At 49.6% G+C, this 10,000-nt stretch overlaps 2 long non-coding RNA genes across 4 annotated transcripts in view; one reads left to right on the top strand and one right to left on the bottom strand.

The window, feature by feature from the left end:
- The window catches only part of LOC113585717 (uncharacterized), a 35,987-nt gene extending 27,621 nt beyond the window's left edge, over window positions 1-8,366 (top strand). Inside the window, exons 1-3 of one of the 2 annotated variants that reach the window (XR_003411547.3) lie at window positions 5,709-5,972; window positions 6,062-6,168; window positions 7,750-8,366. This is a non-coding gene — a long non-coding RNA (uncharacterized LOC113585717). Of the gene's footprint in view, window positions 1-5,708; window positions 5,973-6,061; window positions 6,169-7,749 lie in introns of those variants that run through there. The other variant, XR_003411546.3, reaches the window with a different exon arrangement.
- LOC145653249 (uncharacterized) overlaps window positions 1-10,000 on the bottom strand; it is a 77,616-nt gene that overhangs the window by 59,652 nt on the left and 7,964 nt on the right. The gene's annotated exons all lie outside the window — the stretch shown is intronic.

Here is a 10,000-nt window from a genome sequence, read left to right as displayed (position 1 = left end):
CAGAGAAACGCAGACGTGATGCAGTGAGACAGCACACAGAAACACGGACGTGATGCAGTGAGACAGCACACAGAAACATGGATGTGATGCAGTGAGACAGCACACAGAAACATGGATGTGATGCAGTCAGACAGCACACAGAATCATGGATGTCACTGAGTGAAGCATCCCAGAGAACAACATCGTGCAGCGAGACATCACAGAGAAACACAGACGTCACACGGTGAAACATCAAAGTCCTTTAGCTGGATTTTTCTCTCATATAAAATGACCAGATGAACAGAGAGAAATGGTGTGGGGATGGTTGCCAGATCCAGCAAAGTCAGTCACATTTAAGCAAAAACACAAATATTCTGCGTACAGCATAAACATATTCAACATACTCACAATAGGGCCAAGAGATGCAACACATACACGCTGGCGAGTCACAGGAAAACGAAACCCAAAAACAGATGGGAGACAAATATATCATAGGGCCAAACTACAAAAAACACTGAAACTGAGTAGGCAGGGGGGGGGGGGGGGTAGGCAAAAAAAAAAATTTTATTTAATGGCATCGCGAGCTGCAGAATGAGGGCACGGCTGCGTGCTAACCGCACAGAGACACGCACAGAGACACGCACAGGCGCCGCGTCAAAGGCCCGGCGACAAAACCCGCAGCACAGTTGAAAGGCACAGCGCCGCGCGCCGCGGCACAAAGGCGCGGGCTGGGGAGAGCCGCCTCGCGCAGCGCTGCGCCGCGCCGTCTCTGAGCAACGGCTGCGAGTCTCATAACACCGCAGCGGGGGAGCCGAGCCTTGCTCCGCTAAAACTGCTCTCCTTAATCTCCCAGCACGCCGCGCCGCGCCGTCTCCCTGCCCGCCCTCCCTCATTCTCTCTCTCTCTCTCTCTCTCTCTCTCTCTCTCTCGCTCTCCCGCGCGCTCTCTCTCGCTTTCGTTTTCCCTCGTTCTCTCTCAGCGCGTGGGCTGTCACCATCCCTCCTCCTTCTCATTCCCTCCCTGACACACACACACAGATTTCCCTTTCCTTTGCGCTCTCTCTCTCTCTCTTTCTCTCTCTCTCTCTCTCTCTCTCTCTCTCTCTCTCTCTCTCTCTCTCTCTCTCTCTCATACGCACACACAATTTCCTAGCCTGCTTCGCACTAAGATGAACCCCCCCCCCACCTCCGCCTCTCTCTCTTCTCACAGTCCATCCCCTCTTCTTTTCTGCGCTCCACTCAGCCGCGTAATGGGGCTAATTCATTACTGTGAAACACAATCATTTATCAGAAACGTATTACGGACGACTCCGGAGTGCCGATCGCGCGGCGAGGAGGCTTTTCCCACCGGCTCTACGACGGATCTTACCGCTGGCAGGACCAGCCATAATACACTTTGAATTTGCTAAGACCTCACAGATTAAAAGCCTACACATTACCCCTTAAAAAGTCCACATATACAAGAAAACGAAACAAACATTAACCAGTAAGTAAAATTAAAATGAAAACGTAAAATAATGAAAATATAATGACCCAGGGTGTGCGCGTTGGTCCATGAGGTAATGTACATGGGGTGTTCAACAATACAGAGACAAACAAAATAACGCGCAGTCTGTTTATATGTTTATATTGTTTTCAATCAGATATTCTCTCTCTCTCTCTCTCTCTCTCTCTCTCTCTCTCTCTCTCTCTCTCTCTCTCTCTCTCTCTATCTCCCCCTCTGTGTGTGTGTGTGTGTGTGTGTGTGAGATCAGGTCATGCCCTGACCCCTCTCTCGACCGTTTGTATTGGCAATTTGATTTCAACCCCCCCTTTCTCCACCCAAGAATTAATTTTCTCTTCCTTCTGCCAGCAAAAACCAGAATCCACCATAACACTGCATGAATCACTGGTTCAGTCACACTCACACACGCGTTTACACATCAGAGAGACAATGCCTGTTAGAAACGCACACCTGCACCAAAGCTGCACAAAGGAAGCAAGTTCCTTCTTAAGAAAATCGTGATATTTTAAAAAATTAGGGTTTGTTGAAAGTGGCAGTTATTACTGTTCTTAACTATAAAGAAAACCGCACACACACACACACACACACACACACACACACACACACACACACACACAGGAATACACACACAGGAACACACACACACACACACACAGGGACACACACAGACACAGGCACACACACACACAGACGCACACACACACAGGCACACACACACACAGGCACACACACATACACAAGCACACACACATACACAAGCACGCACACACACACACACCCCTCTCTCTGTGAGGTGAAAAGGGGAAAACCTGAAATAAAGGCCGGCGGATGCAGCCCCGAGTGTAAATGTTACACCACAGTGCAGTGAAGCAAGACAGCGTGCACATTCTAGACCTGCACAGTACCAGCATGTCCAGATTTTCATTCTCCTGCTCTTCCTGGATCAACCACCTCACGTGCACATGGGAGCACACAGCAGCACTTACCGACTCTCTGTGGGCAATTTCAGCTCTGCTTGCCAACTGCTGGAAACATGCCACAGGGTACGCACACCACAGCCCAGAACTGACCAACGCCACTCCTGGACGCGTGCCGTCATGCTGGGATTAGCTCCAAATCTGCTCCTGGACACACGCCGCCTGCTGGGTTTAGCTCCAACCCCATTCCTGGACACACGCCACCTACTGGGTTCAGATACAACCCTGTTCCTGGACACGTGCCGCCCTGCTGGGTTCAGCTCCAACCGCGCTCCTGGACATGCGCCGCCTGCTGGGTTTAGCTTCAACCTTGTTCCTGGACACGCGCCGCCTGCTGGGTTCAGCTCCAACCCTGCTCCTGGACATGTGCTGCCCTGCTGGGTTCAGCATCAACTCTGTTCCTGGACACACGCCGCCTGCTGGGTACAGCTCCAACCCTGCTCCTGGACATGCACTGCCTGCTGGGTTCAGCTCCAACCCCATTCCTGGACATGTACCAGCCTACAGGTTCTGTTCCCAGCCCTGAGTCTAACAGACATGGCTCAGCAATGCAGATTTTCCTGAAGACTTGGATTAAGTTTAGTAAGGTGTGTACGGATTAGGGCTAGAACATAATTAGAGCAATTACTCTCCGTACCAGACACCCTGAGTTCCTCGAGGAACTCATCTGGTTATTGGAAAACTTTGCAGTGAAACTGAATACAGTGTCTGGTTGCTCACAGCTCCACTTGCCTCTGTCTCACCCCACATACAAGACTGAATGCGTTTACCAAACACGGTCAAACCCCCGTCTGAATCCCGCCTTGTGTTCAGTCCCACCCTACATGACATCATTGTGCTGAGAAAATGTCTGGCGTTCTTTACGCTCTTTCCACAGCAGAGGTTCTATGTGTACAGGTAATACCGTAGTGCCTGGACGCTGAGGACAGACCCTGTGTGTCTGCAAAGGCTGGGCTGGGAACAGCATGGAAAGGCAAGTTTATTCAAAGTTCAACGTGCTCTACACAATCAGAGAGGAATGAAATTCTAATAATGCTGATTACATCCTGAGACCTAACACCTCAAGAGGGTGAGAGATCTACAAGGGTAAGGTTGGGGATAGCCTATCGGATGAGAGATCTTCAAGGGTAGGGTTGGGTATAGCCTATCAGATGAGAGATCTAAAAGGGTAAGGTTGGGGATAGCCTATCAGATGAGAGATCCACAACAGTAAACCTATAGAGTGAGAGAACTACAGCGATAGGGCTTGAACTAAATTTTCTATCCCTGTTTAGCAGGCACATTGGAATCCCATGGGTCTCTAGGGTACTACTGCAGGGTCTGGCAACCTTGGAATAACTGATATACAAAATCTAAATTACATTCTATTAGAATTCAAATCAGCCCCTTTGAGCTGTAACAGAAGGACTGGACTGTGAGTAAAGAAAGAGTGTGAGCCAGGCTCCGTGTTGCACCACTGCCGGAGGCATCTGGGGGGAGAAGATTGGCTAAAAGACCATCCAGCAGTGCTTAGAGGACATCAGGTGACATCATCGGGACGCCCAGCACCCTGGAGGGCCTTGGGGATCTGCGGCCCTTGGGTTCGCGGTGTAGATCCCCGAGGATTTGAGCACACATGCAATGAAACCTGGAATGTTTCACCAGTCTGATGCATGCGTCCAGCCAAGCCGAAACCCGGATGCTCCCAGGAGTCTTGCAAACTACTGGCTACTCTCTCTGTGCAGCGAGAGTCAAACGGCCCCCGCAACGATGCCGCTGTTTGCACTTGGGCCCCTTGTCGTGTCACACGACCATGCGGCATCGCAAACGTCCCGATGACTGCAAGCCTCCCCAGTCCACCGTGCCGCGTGCAAGCTGCGAAGAATAGAAAATCCCCAGAAGATAATGAGGCCCACTGCAACAGTGCAGTAATGAAAGAGGACTGCAGCGTAATGGTGTCACGGTCCCCGTCTTATGCTAATTTAAAGGAATGGTCGTAGGGTCACTGCTAAAAACACCCTGGTTTCAGACTCACCGGAACAGACAGTTGGACCGAAATTAGCGGGAGGCGGTCAGTCTGGATGGCGGGTTGCGCCGCGGAAACGGAACTCCGCTGTAGGCTGGAAACACGACGGGTTCTGCGTAAAGGACATGAACGCAAGCAATATCTGTGTATACGAAAGGGCTGGACAGGACAGCGCGTGAACTGAAAGAAAACGAACCTCCGGGAGAATCGTTTATTGGTGCGCGTTGGCGTGAGAGTTTGTTTGTTTGGTGGGCCTGGTTACTTAGGTGACCGCCCTCTTTTCATCAATGCTGGATGAAGTGATTAATAATGGATGTGGGTCTATATATGGCAGCAGCATTTCAGCCTCACGTGCGCGCACACACACACACACACACACACATACACACACACACACACACACACACACACACGCACATGTGCAAACAAACAGACAAAAGCACACGGTGACGCATGAATGCCTGTGCAGAACGGCGCACACACTCATGAGCGCATGCGTACAAACACTTACACACAGACACAGATACACACACACACACACACACACACACACATCCACCCTGCCCTGGCTCTGTGTACACAGCCCATCTATTCATCTCTCCCTCTGCCGGCATTAATAAATGATCCTAGCCACTCGGAGCACACACACACACACACACACACACACACACACACACACACACACAGCCGTTAAATATTCATCAGCTGGGCCGTACTGTTAGTCTTGGGCTGCACGGGGAGGCAGTAAACTCGGACTCAGATGCTCACTGACATATTACTCTCTCTCTCTCACACACACATACACACGCATACACACACACATGCCTGAAATCATGCACACTGCAGAGGTGTACCTTGGCTTCTTTCTCTCTCTCTCTCTCTCTGCCTTTCCCCCCCTGCTCTGCTCTGTCTCTCCTCCTTCTCATTCACTAACTCTGTTCCAGTAGTACCAGCTCTTGCTTCGTCACAGTCACAACCTGGACAAACCGTTCAGATGAGAGTGTAAAGCAGGTCTGTGGCGAACGCAACAAAGCCATACGCTCTCTCTCTCGTTCTCTCTCTCTGTACACACACTGAGCTCAGTAAGGGGTTAACACTGTGACAGTGTGAGGGTAGTCAACAGACAACTCACAATGGGACTGTGTGTGTGTGTGTGTGTGTGTGTGTGTGTGTGTGCGTGCACAAGTCTGTGTTCCAGGAAACAGGATGTCCCTTTGTCTGCGTACCAGCTCTGGGACGGGGCACTCTCTCTGTAACACTGCACCAGCCTGTGGTGTGCATTTATATGTGTGTGTGTGTGTGTGTGTGTGTGTGTGAGAGTGTATGTGAGTGCATGTGCACGTGTGAGTATATGTGTCTTTCTATGTGTGGCTTTCTAAGAGAATGAGAGTAGTTAGCAAGTCCTAGAATGCCATGTGTGTATGTTTGTGTGTGTGTGGGGGTACACACATTAATACTTCACTTAAAAACTCCTGTACTCCAACAGAAGCAGCATGGCTTCAAAGATGGTGAGTGCGAGAGAACGAGTGAAAAAAAAGGGAGAGAAAGACGTGGCTTTGCTCGAGATTAATTTATGTGCTGCTCAAATTACACACAGATGTTCGGGCGGGGAGGTGGCGAACGACAGGAAAAACGAGAGAAGGAGAGAACGAGAGAGAAAGCAGAAACAAACCGCAGCTGGGAGAGGAAAAACAGCCACGAACGGTCAGGTGAAGTGTGTGTGTGCGTGTGTGTGTGTGTAAGGCATTCAGCATGAGTGTGCGTGTGAATGTGAGAGAGTGTGTGTGCCTGTGTGTTCACCCTGGCAATGACCCTCCGCTGACCTCTACTCCTCACATCAAAGAGGATTATGGGATAGCACGGAGAGTGCCAGGAGTCTAATTGAGGACTGCGTTGAGGGTGTGTGTGCATGCGTGTATGAGTGTGTGTGCTCAGTTTTCTGCGGTGGCTATCAGCATGACCTGCCTCATATTTATATTTACATTAAGATTTCTTTGAAATCTTTTTTGAAAGGACAGATTGAACTTCTGACCCAATTTTAGCTACCAGTTCAACTCCAGCACTACAGATATGATCTTTCACCAAGTCTGGGACAGCTTGCAGCAGGCACTCGCTGAACTCTGACCCTAAACGATAACATTTAGACTCTGTGAAGGTGGAGTCCTTGTCGATGTTTCTTCTCGCCCTGCACCGTTTGCTGTAAATGTCTGTCATTCGGTGCCCCAGTGCGCTGTGGGCTGCCAGCACCAACACAAGACACGTTGATGTCTCTGTGCCTAGATGACTAACTGACTGGCCTCTAAGCCCAGCCAGTCAGGTTAAACTATATCCCATCGCAGCCAATGGGAAGGGGGCTGCCTGGAGAAACCAACCACTGAAATGCAACCAGGCCTGTCTCTGGCAATGCCCCCCCCCCCCCCCCCAAAAAAAATCTCCAATCTGCCAGTGAGAAGTACACTCCTCCACACAGAAGAGAAGGTTCCCATTGGGGGCAGGTTCAGGATAAAAGTCACACTCATTGGGGGCTCCAGCGGTTGCGTCCGCCGCTCTGGGAGCGTGGACAGACTCGGAGTCAGCCTTCCGCTGGGGCGACGATGGGGTCACGCAAGAGCGAGCCTACAACACCAGTCATTTATGAGAAATACCCAGATGTAACCAGGGAGAAAATGAACATATAGTACGTTTATACATTTCGGGTCGCAAGGCACTTCACACCCGACCGTGCCGTGCGTGTAAAAACTCCAGTGAAGTTGCTGTGCCTTACATGCTCAAACCGCTGCGGTGCCCTCTACTGCATTAGTGCCACTGCCTTGCTGACTATGGCCTGCCAACTAAACAATGCCCAGTGATGATGTAATGATGATGGTAGCAACTGGGTGACATGCATGGGAGCAGTTGGCCTACATTCTCTTATTGCACACCCATAAAACAGGCTTATTAGATGGGAATACCCACTAAACTGGCCAGCGAGTGCAGGATCAAGGCAGCTCATTCTGAATGAGAAGTTATCGAATATTATTGGTTACTGAGTACAAGACACATCATAAAAGGTTGCCAGCTTGCCTTTTCCCCCACAGTGCATCTTGGTCCATGTCAACCCCAGGTAGGTGACGAACACACGCGCCCAGCCGTCGCGCACTCTTTCATCGACGTGGGGTCAGCGTGCACGCCCCGGCGGGTCGGGGGCTACACAGCCCCCCGTGCACACGTGGCCCTGATGCAGTTTGTGCGCTCTCACCTGTCCATCACAGGAAGCCTTAATGTTTTCACCAATCTGTGCTGCAGTAGCTGGGGACTGAAGCAGATGGGGAACCCTTCACTTCTCATCCAGCCTTTTCCATCTTCACATACTTCAACTTCAAGAAGTGACTGTTCGCCTGCTGCGTAATATATCCCACCCCGTGACAAGTGTCACTGTAATAAGATAATCAATGTTATTCACTTCACCTGTCAGTGGTTTTAATGCTGTGGCCGATCAGTGCATAACAGCACCTTATATCCTCTATACGTTTGTAATTTGAAATAATATATATGCAAACAATGAATCAGAATTTCTGCCTTTCCCGCGACCAGTGTGTTATTTGCAATGTGTTATTTATTCAACACAAAAAGCGGTGAATCATCACTGTCAGCCGTCGCGCGCGGAGCGGTGGAAGCAGCGGTGCTCGTTTGGAACGAGAGCGGATCCACACACATGCAGCATGCTCTCACGTCGCAGCGGAGCGGAACGCTAGGCCAAGCTGTGTGTGTGTGTTTGTCTGTGGGTGGGCGTGTGTGTGCGTGCGCGTGCAGTGGAGCTCGGTTGAGTGCGGAGATAAGAAGCAGCGTGGCATGTCTCGGGGTCTTGGGAGCGCTGTGTGAATGTGTGCGTGCGTGTGTGTGTCTGTGTGTGTGTGCGTGCGTGCGTGTGTGTCTCAAGAGGATTAGCGAAGCTGGGGGCCGCGTCAGGGAGGGGGAACAAAACGCCTTAGGGGCTGAGAAGCCCACAGGAGTGCACGCGCACACACAAACACACACACACACACACACACACAAACACACACACACACACACACACACACACACACACACACACACACACACACACACACACAGAGTGGCGGCGCAGCACTGCTGTTCCCTTTCCTCCAACAGTCTCTCCTCTATGAGTTTCTCTTGGCTTTTTCTCTTTTTGACCTATTTATGCTACTAGAAAAACCAAAGTAAGCGGCTATTTCCGTAAATGCTCATAAAAACCAAACACTCACTCGATCTTCGTGGCCTGCATCAGCAAATGGGCATTTCTACACAAAGCTGGAAGTAGCCGACAGACTGGTCAGATGACTTTGAGTAACTCTGTCCCAAAGCCACATATTACAGAACTACTGAAACTCAGAATTCCATTTGCTATAATCACCAATGGCCAATATTTGCAATTGCCTTTCCATTCATGATTTATATTATAAATGAACAAGAATACAGCCAGGAATAAGCCAGCTGCAATTTATAAAAACGACAAAAGAAATTATAGGCACCAACTAGCAGGTCCTGGGCTGGCAATGTAAAAACGGATCTGCTTGTGATTGGTCGAAGGACAGCGGGACATGGGGACAGGGGACTGCTGTGTCTGTTAGCTGTCGCTGTGGTGTTACCTTCTGAGTCATGTCAAAAATATTGTAACTCCAAGGTGAGCGCACACAAATGCTGCCGCCGCATAGTAATCTCCGCCCAGGAAATCCGATCCCGAGCAAACCAGAGATTCCGTGAGCCCCGACTTTCTCGGTTGTGGGCGTGTCAGTAGAAAGGTCACAGTAGATAAAACGGCGCTTCTGTCGAACTCGCTGTCTGCTTTGTCAATCACGGCAGTGTACGGAGTTAAAAAAACGCAGGTGTGTTGGTTTTGTTGTTGTTGTTTGTTTGTTTGTTTGTTATTTTTATGAGCTCAAGAAGAAACAAACATTTGTTCATCCAGCAGCGAGCTAGCTATCAAACAGTGGACTACTCTGCACACCGATGGAATAATGAGAATTTTGGACCAAGCTGATTGGAGAAAGTTTGTAAAATTTCTGTTAATCTATCCTTTGAAAGATTTTCAAGAGTTTTGTTGGAGGTACTTGTCTGAGTTGATAACAAACAACAAATTCTCCACTCCTAACTTGCTTTGGTCTACCTTAAAGCCAAATGAGATAAAGTTACAAACTGCCAAAAAAAAAAACCCCACTTGGATAGATGTTTGGACAAACCATTTGAAACCTCACCAGTGATCTACTCCACTAAATTTAACAGATATCTTCATTCTTAACTGTCCAGCTTGTACGCTTATAGACTTTACCAGACACGCCGGTCCAGAACGAGTTTATCTGGAACACTGTATGTGTGGTCCCTGGGAATCAGACGGATCTCCTCATGTTACTCACACCTAGCTCAACCTGCTCCACCAAGTACACTACAGGGGTTCAGAGCACTACATGCACTGATTTGGTTCTCTTACAGAGCCATTTCAGAAATGACCACCCCCTAAATATCATTGCGCCGTGGTTGGTTGTTTTTCATGTCA

The sequence above is a fragment of the Electrophorus electricus genome, chromosome 23, assembly GCF_041902795.1.
Source record: "Electrophorus electricus isolate QZ-2024a chromosome 23, ASM4190279v1, whole genome shotgun sequence".
NCBI lineage: Eukaryota > Metazoa > Chordata > Actinopteri > Gymnotiformes > Gymnotidae > Electrophorus > Electrophorus electricus.
This window is presented reverse-complemented; position numbering and strand designations above follow the sequence as displayed.